The sequence below is a fragment of the Pituophis catenifer genome, unplaced genomic scaffold (assembly GCF_029215685.1).
Source record: "Pituophis catenifer annectens isolate HBS135680 unplaced genomic scaffold, rPitCat1.0.hap2 SCAF_12, whole genome shotgun sequence".
Taxonomy (NCBI): Eukaryota; Metazoa; Chordata; class Lepidosauria; order Squamata; family Colubridae; genus Pituophis; species Pituophis catenifer.
This window is the reverse complement of record NW_027256892.1, coordinates 25,977,512-25,989,904: the sequence shown is the minus strand read 5'-3', so window position 1 is coordinate 25,989,904 and position 12,393 is coordinate 25,977,512. Positions and strand designations below refer to the sequence as shown.

The window sequence follows — 12,393 nt, the reverse complement described above, 5'->3', positions numbered from 1 at the left end:
TAATTTTCCAATTGGGTGAGGCTGCTTGGCCCCACTTTGGAGAGGCAGGGCGAGGTAAGGAGGGCTATGAAATGTGCCAATCAGCACTTTGCTCAACAGCTGTTGCTCAACACTGATTGCCCCATTTCTGATTTGATCAATGCCTGATTTAATTGGGTTCACCTGAGCTGTGATGTGCCTGATCAGCAGGCGTTCCCACCAGGAGACAGGGACGATTGCTCCACAGCAAGGAGAAATGATCAAGTTGTCATTACATACAGTATGAAACAAGAGATGCTTTGAATTGGGTGTCTCAGAGGGCAGCTGAGGTTCTGGGCTGGTGCTCACCATCATGTAGATCCCAGAGTCTGTGCGACTGTGACCCCTCCAGGAGAGGTGTAGCAACTGAGATCCTTCTAGAAGTTTTCAGTGACTCTAATCCCCAGCTGGTATGTCTGCATCCCGGGATGGGACAGTTGTTTCCAAAACATGAGGAAAAGATCCTGTTACTCCATTGTGAAGACTTCTTGCCTTTAATATTCGGGCAACTGAAGGACCTGCAAGCTAAGCTGAGAACCTGGAAGAGAAAACAACCTTGGTGGATTTCTGCTACTCAAAAGCAGAAAAGGAGGGGAGATGCCCTCTCCAGATTTTTTGAGCGAGGTTGTAGGAGAAGGTTCTCAGGGAAATGAAATTGGGCATCCTTTCTTAGGTTATCAACCACCATTAGGGAACCAAGGGGAAGATGAGAGGCAAATCCTGGCCTTGTAGCCACTGATTTCATCCAGCTGACCCATTTTAGGATCCAATAGTCTATTTAAACATTTTAGCAGCCCACTAGACCTATGGGGAGCACCAGGGGTGAAATCCATCAGGTTCTGACAGGTTCTGTAGAACCAGTAGCGGAAATTTTGAGCAGTTAGGAGAATCGGCAAATACCACCTCTGGCTGGTCCTAGAGTGGAGAGGGAATGGGGATTTTGCAATATCCTTCCCCTGGAGTGGGGTAGAAATGGAGATTTTGTAGTATCCTTCCCCTGCCATGCCCACCAAGACATGCCCACCAAGCCACACCACGCCCACCAAGCCACACCCACAGCACCGGTAGTAAAAAAAATTGGATTTCACCACTGAGGAGCACCCATGTCCTTTGCTGCCACACCCGAGGGGCTTGGTTGATGTTGGCATAGAGCAGGGATGGGGGAGCCATGGCTGTTTGCTGGCTCAGGAATTCTGGGAGTTGAAGTCCACAAGTTGTAAAAGGCTCATGGTCCCTCACCGCTGGCTTAGAGGATTATGTGGCTCCATACGCTGCGAGAGGTAAACCTAAATATGTGGCTTAGCGCAGTAACTTTCACAATAACCTCCGATTAAACAAGCTGCAACTTTGCATGGCGTATGAACTCGGCTTCTGAGAACCATGAGGGAATTCCCCAAGCTGCCTCTTGGACTGTATTAAGGCAAGCAAATCTGTTTAGTACTGATCAAGCCACGCAAGTCATTAAGGATGGGATGTTTACACCTGAGAGCTGAAGCGTTAAGACGATGGGTGTTCTCCTGTGCCTGGCTTTTCCACACGAGGACCAGGGTGGTCAGCAATAGACCACTGGAAGGGACCTTGGAGGTCTTCTAGTCCAACCCCCTGCTTAGGCAGGAAACCCTACACTGCTTCAGACGGTTCAAATGGTTATCCAACATCTTCTTAAAAACTTCTAGCGTTGGATCATTTACAACCTCTGGAGGCAAGTGGTTCCACTGATTAATTGTTTTCACTCTCAGGAAGTTTCTCCTTATTTCTAGGTTGCTTCTCTCCTTGGTTAGTTTCCACCCATTGCTTCTTGTCCTGCCTTCAGGGGCTTTGGAGAATAGCTTGACTCCCTCTTCTTTGGGGCAGCCCCTGAGATATTGGAAGACTGCTATCATGTCTCCCCTAGTCCTTCTTTTCATCAAACTAGACAAACCCAGTTCCTGCAACCGTTCTTCGTATGTTTTAGGCTCCAGCCCTCTAATCACCTTTGTTGCTCTTTCTAGAGTCTCAACTAAAATGCTTGAACGTGGCGGGTTGTTGCCTTTGTCATTTGATCTGGCAACTTCATGGGCAAAAGAGCCTGTTTATAAATTTAGGAATAACAGCTTTGCTCCTTCAGGGACCATCCAGGTAGTCGGTGGTCACTTGCAACAGATAAACTGGGCTGTTACCCAACCCCTAATCAGGGAAGGAAGCTTTGGAGCCTGGGTCCCACCAAGAGATCAGATGGTGGAGGTTGCCCATGTTCACACAGAGCAGTTGAGGCAGATGTCCCCACCCTTGATTGCTTGCCACAAACTCAGGTGCAGCAGCACATGGGGAGGGGGGGTCCCTAAGACTCATCCCCACCCACCTGCACTGTCTTCCCAGCTTCTGCCAAGGAGCAGCCCACGGCCTCTCCTACGTGTATTTCCTTTTGGCCAGAGAGCAAATAAAACATGTCCATCGTGATCCAGGACCTCCATGGATGTAGGTGGCCCAAAAGAGCACGTGGGGCAAAGCTGCCATTTCCTCTCAAACTTCCTTTCTTTCCTTCCTTTCTCCCCAAACTCACGGAATCAAGAACATGAGTGCATGTGAATATGTTTGTGTGTGTGTGTAAACAAGCCAAGATACGAGTCAGAAGGGTGTGGTGAGGTTGTTCTGTTTCCAATCAGTATTGAAATCCAAATTTTTTTACTACCAGTTCTGTTGGCGTGGCTTGGTGGGCGTGGTGTGGTATGGTTTGGTAGGCGTGGCAGGGGAAGGATACTGCAAAATCCCCATTCCCTCCCCACTCTAGGGCCAGCCAGAGGTGGTATTTGCCGGTTCTCTGAACTCAGTGGTGGGTTCCTCCCGGTTCGGCCAAGCCGGTAGCGGTGACGATATGATGTCACCGAACCGGTTCTCCCCCCCCGCCCTCCCTCCCACTCACGTTATTCTTACCTTCTATTTGGCCCCACCCCCAATCTATTGCTGCCTCCTGAGTCCCACCTGATGACTAGAGGGAAAAAACTGTTTAAACTCTTGCCGCGGGGCTTCAACGGGCCGCCCTACAGCTGATCAGTGTTAAAAGCAAACAAATGAGTCGGGTCGTAAGTGCGAGGACTGGTCGTAAGTGCAAGGATCTTTCAGAAATGACTCTGACCAGCTAGCCACGCCCACCTAGTCACATGACCTCCAAGCCACACCCACAAAATAAGCCATGCCTACAGAACCAGTAGTAAAAAAATTTAGAACCCACCCCTGTCCGAACTACTCAAAATTTCCACTACCAGTTCTCCAGAACCTGTCAGAACCTGCCAGATTCCTTCCCACCCCCTATGCCTCTGCCAACTGGCACCACAGGCATCATGGGCCTTCATACATGACATGATATAATTAATGCAATGATGTTGGTCACATACGATGTCCTTGTAGTTTGCCCCAGACCGAAAGATCACCTGTGGCAGGTACGTTAAAGCTCCCAGCTAGAGGGAAAGGTGGACATTCTGTGCCTCTCTTGGCAGAAGAAAAACACCTGTTTGTCTCATGCTTCCTTCTAGGAAGCGTCTCTCCCAGGCACCCTCCTGGAACTCAAGTCGGAGAGAGTTGCTGGCTGCCAACATCTCTGCTGACCTTGGGCGGGGAGGGACCCGCAGAGAGGCATGAAGTGTGTTTTGATTGAAAACTTTGAGATGACATGTCAGGGGCTGCCAAGGAGATCGGCGTCCGTGCCAGGGCTCAGAGGGCGACATCCAAACGCAGAATGGAGAGGAACAAAAATAGGCGGCGTTGGGTCACTGTGACCCGATGAGACACGTTTATCATTGCCTTCTTGAGCTGTAAACAAGGCCTTCTCGGTTACATGTCAGAAAGGGGCTGTATTTTCAGAGCTGGCTTCCTCCTTGCCAAGAAATTGATAGCTTCCTCTCGCTGAGCAGGACGTCAGGCTGCACTTCAGGGGGGGAGGAAGACGGCCTGCGCTCCAAGGGAAGGAGCTTTTTTCAAAACCCTACAAGAAGGCTGTGGAGTTTCCTCAGCTTCCATGGGGGAAAGCAAGCATCATTTAGCTTCCCCACCCCACCCCCTTCAGATTGAGGACGGTGGAGCGTTCAAAGTGGTCGGCCATCTTGTTCTGCCATTTTTGTGGACCTCAAATACCGGTTAAGTCTCGGGGAATATCCGTTGCCTTGGTGGATCCAAAGGAGATCTATTTTTTTCCTAGGAGTTCTTTTGCAGAGCCAAGAGGGCTTCTGGTTGTAGAGTGGAATGGATCCTCTGTGGAAAGGAAGTTAGAGCAATGGGTTGAAATTAACCAAGAAACTGAGCCAGATGCAAAATTAAGAACTCGGAGAACAGGAATCAAATGCAAGGGGTTACGTGGCTTGCAAACCATCTAAATCTTAGGAATTAAGCAGGGTGCTGAACCTTAAGCAGAGGAGACAGAAAGGGGGATATAAAAACCCTCTTTAATTACCCAAAGGATGTCCCCCAGAGGAAGCCCCCAACCTGCTCTCCATCCTTCCAGAGAGCAGGACACAAAATCACCTATTTGAGATTCCATCGACAGTGGAACCAATGAGGCAGGCAGGTTCCCCCTTTACCAGAGGCGTTGAAGCAGAGCCTGGAGGCTTTAATTTGGATCCTTGTACAGGATCCAAGTTGGACTTGAGGGGGCTCAGTGATGCCCCCACCACCATTGTCAGGACTGCTAGATGTAATGGCAGTGAGGATTTCAGGACCAAGCAGGAAGGGCTGATTATCCCTTACCTTCTTTCTACGCTTCCCAGATAGGCAGCAAGGATTAAGCTGGTCTTTCCCACTGCTCCTTCTACAGATGTGGGTGCCCCAAAATTATAAGGATTGTGGTGACTGCTAGCAGATTTGGAAAAGCTGGCTTAGACATAAAGAGGTTGGACACATAAATGTGTCTGTTTATCATGTTGCTGTAAGAGAGTTAAGATCAGGGCATGCATGAAGTGTCCCTCTAAGGAACTGATAGGACATGTCCATCCCTTTCAGCCACTGGTAGGCATCTGTCATCCCTGGACTTGGCACATCCTATTTCAAAGCCGACTGCCCATTCTTATAAGAACAAATTCCACCAATTAATGAGAGGTCCCAGGGTCGTAGGCCCCCTTTTGTACTTTTGCCAAGAAAGCAACATGGATATGTCTCTGCAGTTACCAGGAATTGAGCTGAACGGAAAAGATGAAAAAGTTATTTTTTAATGAAATGTCAAGTGAAGAAGTGTTTTGTGTTGTTACTAAAAACAAGGATGATTAATGGTTGAGTATGGGTATACTCTTGGGTGTGAATCAGGAATGTATTTGTTGCATGTGGCTATGAGGAACGTCAAGAAGATCTGATATGTCTTGGAGGCTGGTTGCAATGTCTTCTGCTTGAGGAAGGATCTATGAGGCAGGCAGGACATTTAGAGAAATGGATATTTGGATTCTTGCAACTTCATGAGTCTCTGGAATGGCTGGACATTTCTAACAAGTCTCGGTGTTACCTCCTATTCCAGCTTTCTTCAGATATTTCAGAATTCCATCTTCCCAAATCTGGACGGCAACCAATTGGTGTAGGTTGAGGATCCGTTGATAGTGACCCAACAATTCGGTCAAACTGGGCCACGCTAAAGTGTGTGTGGTCTTTTGATTGTAGTTGGAGTGGAAATAGTTTCCCTTCTTCCTCCCTCCCTCCCTCCCTCCCTCCCTCCCTCCCTCAACTTTTCTTCTTCTCAAGAACAAGTCTTCCAAATTTCCACGGAATCAGATTCTCATCTCCTTGTTTCTGCCTTGGTTGGAAAAGGTGGGAAACGATGTTCTTGTCAAATGAAAAAAAAAAAGGAATGAACTCGGTCCCTGCCAGCTGCCAGCTGCCTGGTTGCCTTAGCCAGATCCCCCAGGGGTTGCATACGTGGGCGGGATTCTTCCTCTTCTTCGCTCAGAGCAGATGACTTTAAAATATCAGAGGTGATTGCTCTAAGGTTTCTCAAGGCCGGCCAAGATATTTCACATGAGCAAAAGTTCTTGGAGCAGAACACGGTCTGACGTCTCACTAGGGAAGTGCGCTTGTCATTGTACACCCATCCTCTGGCCACCGTTCACTCTTTCCCACTACCCTGATATGTGGGGTGATTCATACCAAGGGTAGTTTATGAGCCTATCATTTCTCAGCCACAAGTTTGAGTCCTGGTCTCCAGAGCTAGGTGGACCCCTCAGGAGTCCTGATCCGTGCAGCCCAACATCTGCACGTGTGCCCAGGTGTTCATGGGTGTTGATTTGTCATGACTGAGCAAAGGCAGAAATGTTTGGCCACCACATGATACCATTTCAGACAAGTGGTTGTCCAACCTCTTCTTAAAATCCTCCAGGGATGGAGCACCCACCAACTTCTGGAGGCACTGATGAATTGTTCTCATTCTTAGGGAAATTTCTCCTTAGTCCTAAATTGCTTCTCTCCATGATCTGAGGACTCTTGTTTCCAAACGAGAAGGGAGCTGTCCATCCCGTTCCACAATTTTTTTCTTCCTGATGCTTTAGTTCAATGTAAAGCATTCTCATTTTGGGGGGGGGGAAGGCCCCCAGCCCCCTTCCCCTTCCCCAGCTCTTCTGACTGTTGCTTCGACGTCTTCCTTCTGGCCTTGGTTAGCCAGGTGCAACCTTGTCTCCTGCACACCTTCCGTCTCGACCCTGCGTGACGCCTTTTCTGATTTTGATTTGGGTTATTGGCAGCTTCTACCACACCCCCTCCCCTCCCCCCCTGTCTCGTTCCAGATCATTAGTAAACACGTTAGTACATCACTGCTGTTGCTGGCAAGCCAACAAGAGGAGAAAAAGAGGGGATTTTTTCCCCTCCCTCTGTTTCTTGGGTAAAAGCTGTGGGATGTCCAGTTGTCCCCTTGCCCCCCAGCGTCTCTGGAAAAGACCCCCAACAGCCCACCCCAAAGGAAGGGAGAAGTCCATAAAACCCGATGTGTAACCGAAACATGAAAAGCCATGAATTGCTTTGCTTTTCCCCCCTCCCCTCCCTTCCCCGCCCGCCCCCTTTCCCGGGGATGTTGGTAGCATTTTGATTTAATATTGGACAAACACAGGGGCCTTTTTTATTCAGCACTCCCAGGCCTTGGGGCTGTTATTCTTCCAAATTTAATAGCATTGAAATTGCAGGGTTTGTGATAATTTGCCCATCACTTTCGCTGCTTCCATTGATGTTTATTGTCAGCGGGATGGAATCTCGATCCGATTCACTTAGATAACATGTCTGTTAAACATTTAGATAATTGTGCCATCATTAAGTTGTCACATTATTTTAGAGATTCAAAACAGTATCGTGGTAAGTGGAGGTACCGGGAGAGGGTGGGGATCGTCTCTCACAAGGGGTGGCAATTGCTGGGAAGGAGACGGAGGGGAGCGTGTAGCTCACAACTTGTCTTTTGTGTGTGTGTGTGTGTGTGTGTGTGTGTGTGTGTGTGTGTTTTAAAAAAAGAGCAAAAGTTGGCTGGCGGCACCTTTGGAGGAAGCATTAAAACAAGCTTCATTTCCTCCGATCAGAACTGTCGAAGGATTGCATTAGGGGCTGTTTTTCCAGCCAGTTTTCACATCTGGAGAAAACACAGATCACCTTTGTCTTACCTGGAAAGATCAATTCGTGGCAGCCAAGGGGCCTCCTTCATTCCATGTGAACAGAGGATGCCAGCGTTCATTGGATTGCACGCACACCAAAGGGCACCAATGAACAACCAGCCAGAGGATAGCATAACATTTAGGCTTAAAATACCACCCCATAAAACTTTCTAGGTGGTTTACAATGTCAGCATTATGTGCATATTGCCCCCAACAATCCAGGTCCTCGTTTTACCCACCTCAAAAGGATGGATACTGCATTCTAACCACTGCCCCACCAGGATCCTATTGGTATTCATGCTGCGTTCACATGGACAACCCCAAATCTTCAAATAATTGGAGAGTGGGGGGAGGATCAGGTAATGATGCCCCTGAGGAAAGAGCCCACGAGAGAGTGTTTGTGGCCACATGCTTACGGCATGTATGGAAAAGATCTGACCCAACAAACTTCACTCTCTTGGACCGGTTGAAGATCTTATTCCATTAGTCAGAGATTTCCACCTCCATTAAAGATGCTGGGGTGTGTGGAACCTTAGACCAAGTTCTTGACTTCCCAAGAAGCAACGTGCTAAGGTGGTATCAAAAGACTGGCATCCTGTTTCTCTCAGATGCCCCTCAGATAGTCTCCAGGACATCCAAAGGAACGGTTTGGAAACCAGTAGTCCTTCTCCTCAAGCAAGTCTTCTACAGCCACTGAAATAGAGGTTCCAGATTGCCATCAGAATGAATAAGCATTAATAGATCTGTCTTCAGTGATATTATCTAATTCTTGGGATGTTTTATTGTAGACAGTGGTCAGCCTACATTTTGTAAGTAAAATCTCACAATTTAGTAATGGTCTGGGTGGAGCAACCATGTCCTTTTTCTGGCTTGGGTCTTCTTCTCCACCTCAACTCCTCTACCAGTTCCATGAAATGCCCATAGAAGAAAGAAGAAGGTCTCTCGGTCCTCCTATTTGCATCTCAAATTGATAAACCCTCCAGTGTGTCTCTTCCTCTTCAGAGAAGATGCTAGAGTTGGCTCTTGGTTATAGTTGACCTTTTTCTCTTCTCCCTTGGCAGCAGTTCAGGTCCTATTAATAAACGCTGCTACCTGAATTCTGGTGTCACCACAAGTGTGTGTATAATTCATTAAAAAGGCAAAGAATGGATAAGTGGAGTCTCGTTGGCTTTTCATCCCTTGTTGGACAATCCAGAACTTTCTTCCCTTCTGACAGTGCCCCCATTGACTCTTGGAAGCTTGTCTCTTCTTCCCTGGCCCCACACCCTCCCCAGCCTGAATAAATGAAAATTCCTTCCCCGGGAAGCAAATGAGTTTCTATTACTGCTTCACAGTACTCTAGAGAGTTTTAAGATAGCAGCTTGATTAAGCTTGTGGGGAAAATACTATCAGCTTGGTACTCCATAGACCGGGATAATGTACCGTTGGCATTAAGTATGTTTAAGGGTAATTATCTTTCCCCTTTTCATATTGGTTACATGGAAAGAAATGTGAGGAAGGGGGAATTCGGAGGGTTGGAATTCGGACTCCACGTTCAGCAGGGACAGGTGAAGTGAGCACCTGGAGGGCCGAAATGGACCTAGGCAAAATGCAAGGCCCTCTTCATTGTTGTCCTTTACCTATCAAGTGCTGAGTCCTAATGTCTTTGAGGGAAGGATGGTTATGAGGTTTTCTCCAAAGGAGGTTTTCAATCGCAGGGAAACCATTTTTCTCCTTGCTAGCCACTGCAGCTAACCACACCGTTTGAAACTCCCTTCCTACCATTCTGGCAGCCGAGTCTCCATCTGATCTCTGACTTACAACCAAGGACAGTTTTAAAAGGCTCTTTAGATGTAACACAGCAGCTGTTACACAACCCAAGGCCACCATCTCTCTTTGACTTTCTTGAGATTGATGGATTGACGGATGACCCAAGATCAAAACTCAGACAAATTATTCCATGTGCCTGTTGACCCAAACCCAAGGAGCTACATTAAGTCAATGAAGGAAACCTACAATCCAAAACTGCTTAAATAAGAATGTGATATATTTGGGACCATAAGAATTTTATGGGAGCTTAAGAAGAGTCCTGCTGTAACAGGTTGATGCCCATTTTAGTGTGGCATTTTGTTTCTGATAGTGGCCAACCTTTGGGGAGTGGTCAAGTTGAAGGTAGAGACCCTCCCCTTTCTCCTGGTTATTCCCCCACAACTGGCATGTCTTCTGATCCAAAGGCAACTTGGAGACCTCAGGATGAATAGTCCTCCATACATTGATCCTTCACAGTGGTAGCTATCATCACATCTTGCCCTAATGCAGGGGTGTCCAATCTAGGCAACTTTAAAGCTTGTGGACTTCAACTCCCAGAATTCCCCAGCCAGCAGGAATTCTGGGAATTGAAGTCCTCAGGTCTTAAAATCGGCCAGATTGAACATCCCTACTGCATTCTAAAGTTGACTAATGTGCCTCTGGAACAAGCCTTCTTTTGCAGAGATCTGCAATGCAGCCGTCCTACGCCCTGGGATCCCACCCAGAAGCTTTGAGCTTTCTCAATAATGATGTAGATTTTTCATTGACCTGGGGCCTTTCTTGCACACAAGGCATGTCTCTTAACATATATGTGCCACGGCTTCCTAAATTTGCAAGGAAGCTGTTCAAGTAAGCAACCGTGTTCTGATGGACCGATCGTTGGGATACTGTAGGAATCTGTCATCCATGTTGTTCCTGCTTGCCCAAATCTTTCAGTGGATTATGTAAAAGTTAGGAGAGTTGCAAGAAAGAAGGGGGAGAGATTCCCTCTGTACCCCAATGCTGATTGGCCGACTCTGTCATCACCCCCTTCCTCTTTCCTTTCCGCTCTTTCATGTGGGATTCAAACAAGCAAGGGAAAGGCTTCAATAGAGATTATTTGTATTGCAAGAACTCCAGCAACATCTGGGAGAGAAGGGAAGGGAGCCACCATCTTATCCTGCTAGCCTTCGTGAAAATAAGAAATTCTTTGCTGACCTTTTCGTTTGAATCCCTCTGTCTTCGTACAGAAGATGCCCCAGTTCCGCGATTGTTTTAGTTACTCTTTTGTGTACTCCCTAATAACTTTTCTGAGATGGGACAGCTGGAGTTACAAATAGCAAATCTGTCTCTTTCTGTCTCTCTCTCTCCGTCTCACTCGTTCACCCTCTCCTTTTAGATGATGTGGTGTGAATGTCTAAGACAAGGACAAATAAATAAGTCCAGCCACATTTTCCCCAGCAAGTTCTCACTGGCAATAACATCCGCGGCTGACGGCTGAAGCTATGTTAGGAGGTCTCGAACAGTCCTACCACTTATTTTTGGTACTGGAGGATCTGAAAGCCTGGCCTGAGACATATCTTTCTTTCCCACCCCAGATTGGCTCCCGGCCACGCGCGGCCTTGCTTTGCCTCCTTGTAACCGAATCTGCCTGATGTACTTGAAAAAGGGCCATCAGAATGTTTAGAGAGGAACAGAAAGTCCTGGAGCTGGTGTCTCTTTTTGGAAAAGGCTCCTTTCTATAATCGGAGCCTTATGACTCGCAGCTGAAATGAGTTTGCTGCGAGCCTTGGCTCCCGCCTCGAAAACGAAATGCCTCTCACACAAAAACAACGTTCATCCTCCCTCCTGAGGTTGCTTCGGCAAGGGAGCACCAGACGGATGGCCGAAGGGCTCTCACGCTCACTGGGCACACTGGCCCAATTCAGGCCTTCTGTCCTGTGGGCTGGAGGATGGTCCCGTAGGGTCTTCTTTTGCAGAGGGACACAATCCTCAGAGGGCAAATTCTCCCAACATCTCTTGGGCTTCCTGAGGTTCCTCTCTTGTCAGCTGTACCACCTCAAACTGCAGTGGAGAAACGTTGTTGTTGTTATTATTTTTAGTTTTTACTCATTCCTGACAAAATGCCCTGAATGGTTCTAATGATACAAGAGCACAAAGGCACCAGGAAAAGAGGTGGAAACCAAACGATCTTCAGGATCCAATCTGGGTCAGGCACTAGGACCAGAGGTTTAGTCCTCCGAGGTTACTCGTGCTGGAGCCCATCCTCAAGGAACTTCTCTCTCACCAGAATGTGGCAATGGGATTATTGGGAGGCCTGCTCTTTGGATAGGTCCCATAAGCCCTTGCTGTTGCCCCAAGGGACTGAGAGCGAAAGGATTCTCAAATGCCTGGAGGACATCTTGGTGCCCATCTCCAATCTAGTCTTTCTGAATTGTGGGTCCTTGGTGCTCTCTGAGCTGGGATTGTTTTCTTGCAGATGTTTTGTTACCCAACTAGGCAACATCATCAGTGCTAAAAGGGGGTGTGGTTTGGTCTCTGTTTATATGCACTTGTCTTGACTGGGTTGACTTGGTCTCCTTAAGTGTAGGAGATAATATTCATCTCCCACCTCTCTGTCATGAAAGTCTTGTGTAGGACGCTAATGAGCACATGGATGAAATCACATAGAAATGATGAAGAGTTAGAAGTTTTCCTTGATTCCATCCAGACAGTTTTGCCAAAATCACACAAGTCATCATGAAGATGTAGGTGCTTCTAGACCAGGGATGGTCCTTCTGGTGTGGATTGGGGTATTCCTGCTAGGTCCTTGTGACCTTTATACAGCGAAGGATTAGATTAGAAGAAATTCATCTGGAAAGGTACGGATTTTACGTGCATCCTTTGTGTTTTTATGGCAAATTAATATACGAGCAGGAGTAAACCACTCTAAGACTGGAAGAAGGAAATGCTGGATAAAACCAACCTTGGTAGCATCTTCCCTCTCTTCCCTTTGGCCTGAAGTATGAAGCATTCTTCATACATTGAC

At 47.4% G+C, this 12,393-nt stretch overlaps 1 protein-coding gene across 1 annotated transcript in view; it reads left to right on the top strand.

Annotated features, from left to right (window-relative positions):
• ZBTB16 (zinc finger and BTB domain containing 16) overlaps window positions 1–12,393 on the top strand; it is a 132,953-nt gene that overhangs the window by 84,553 nt on the left and 36,007 nt on the right. The gene's annotated exons all lie outside the window — the stretch shown is intronic.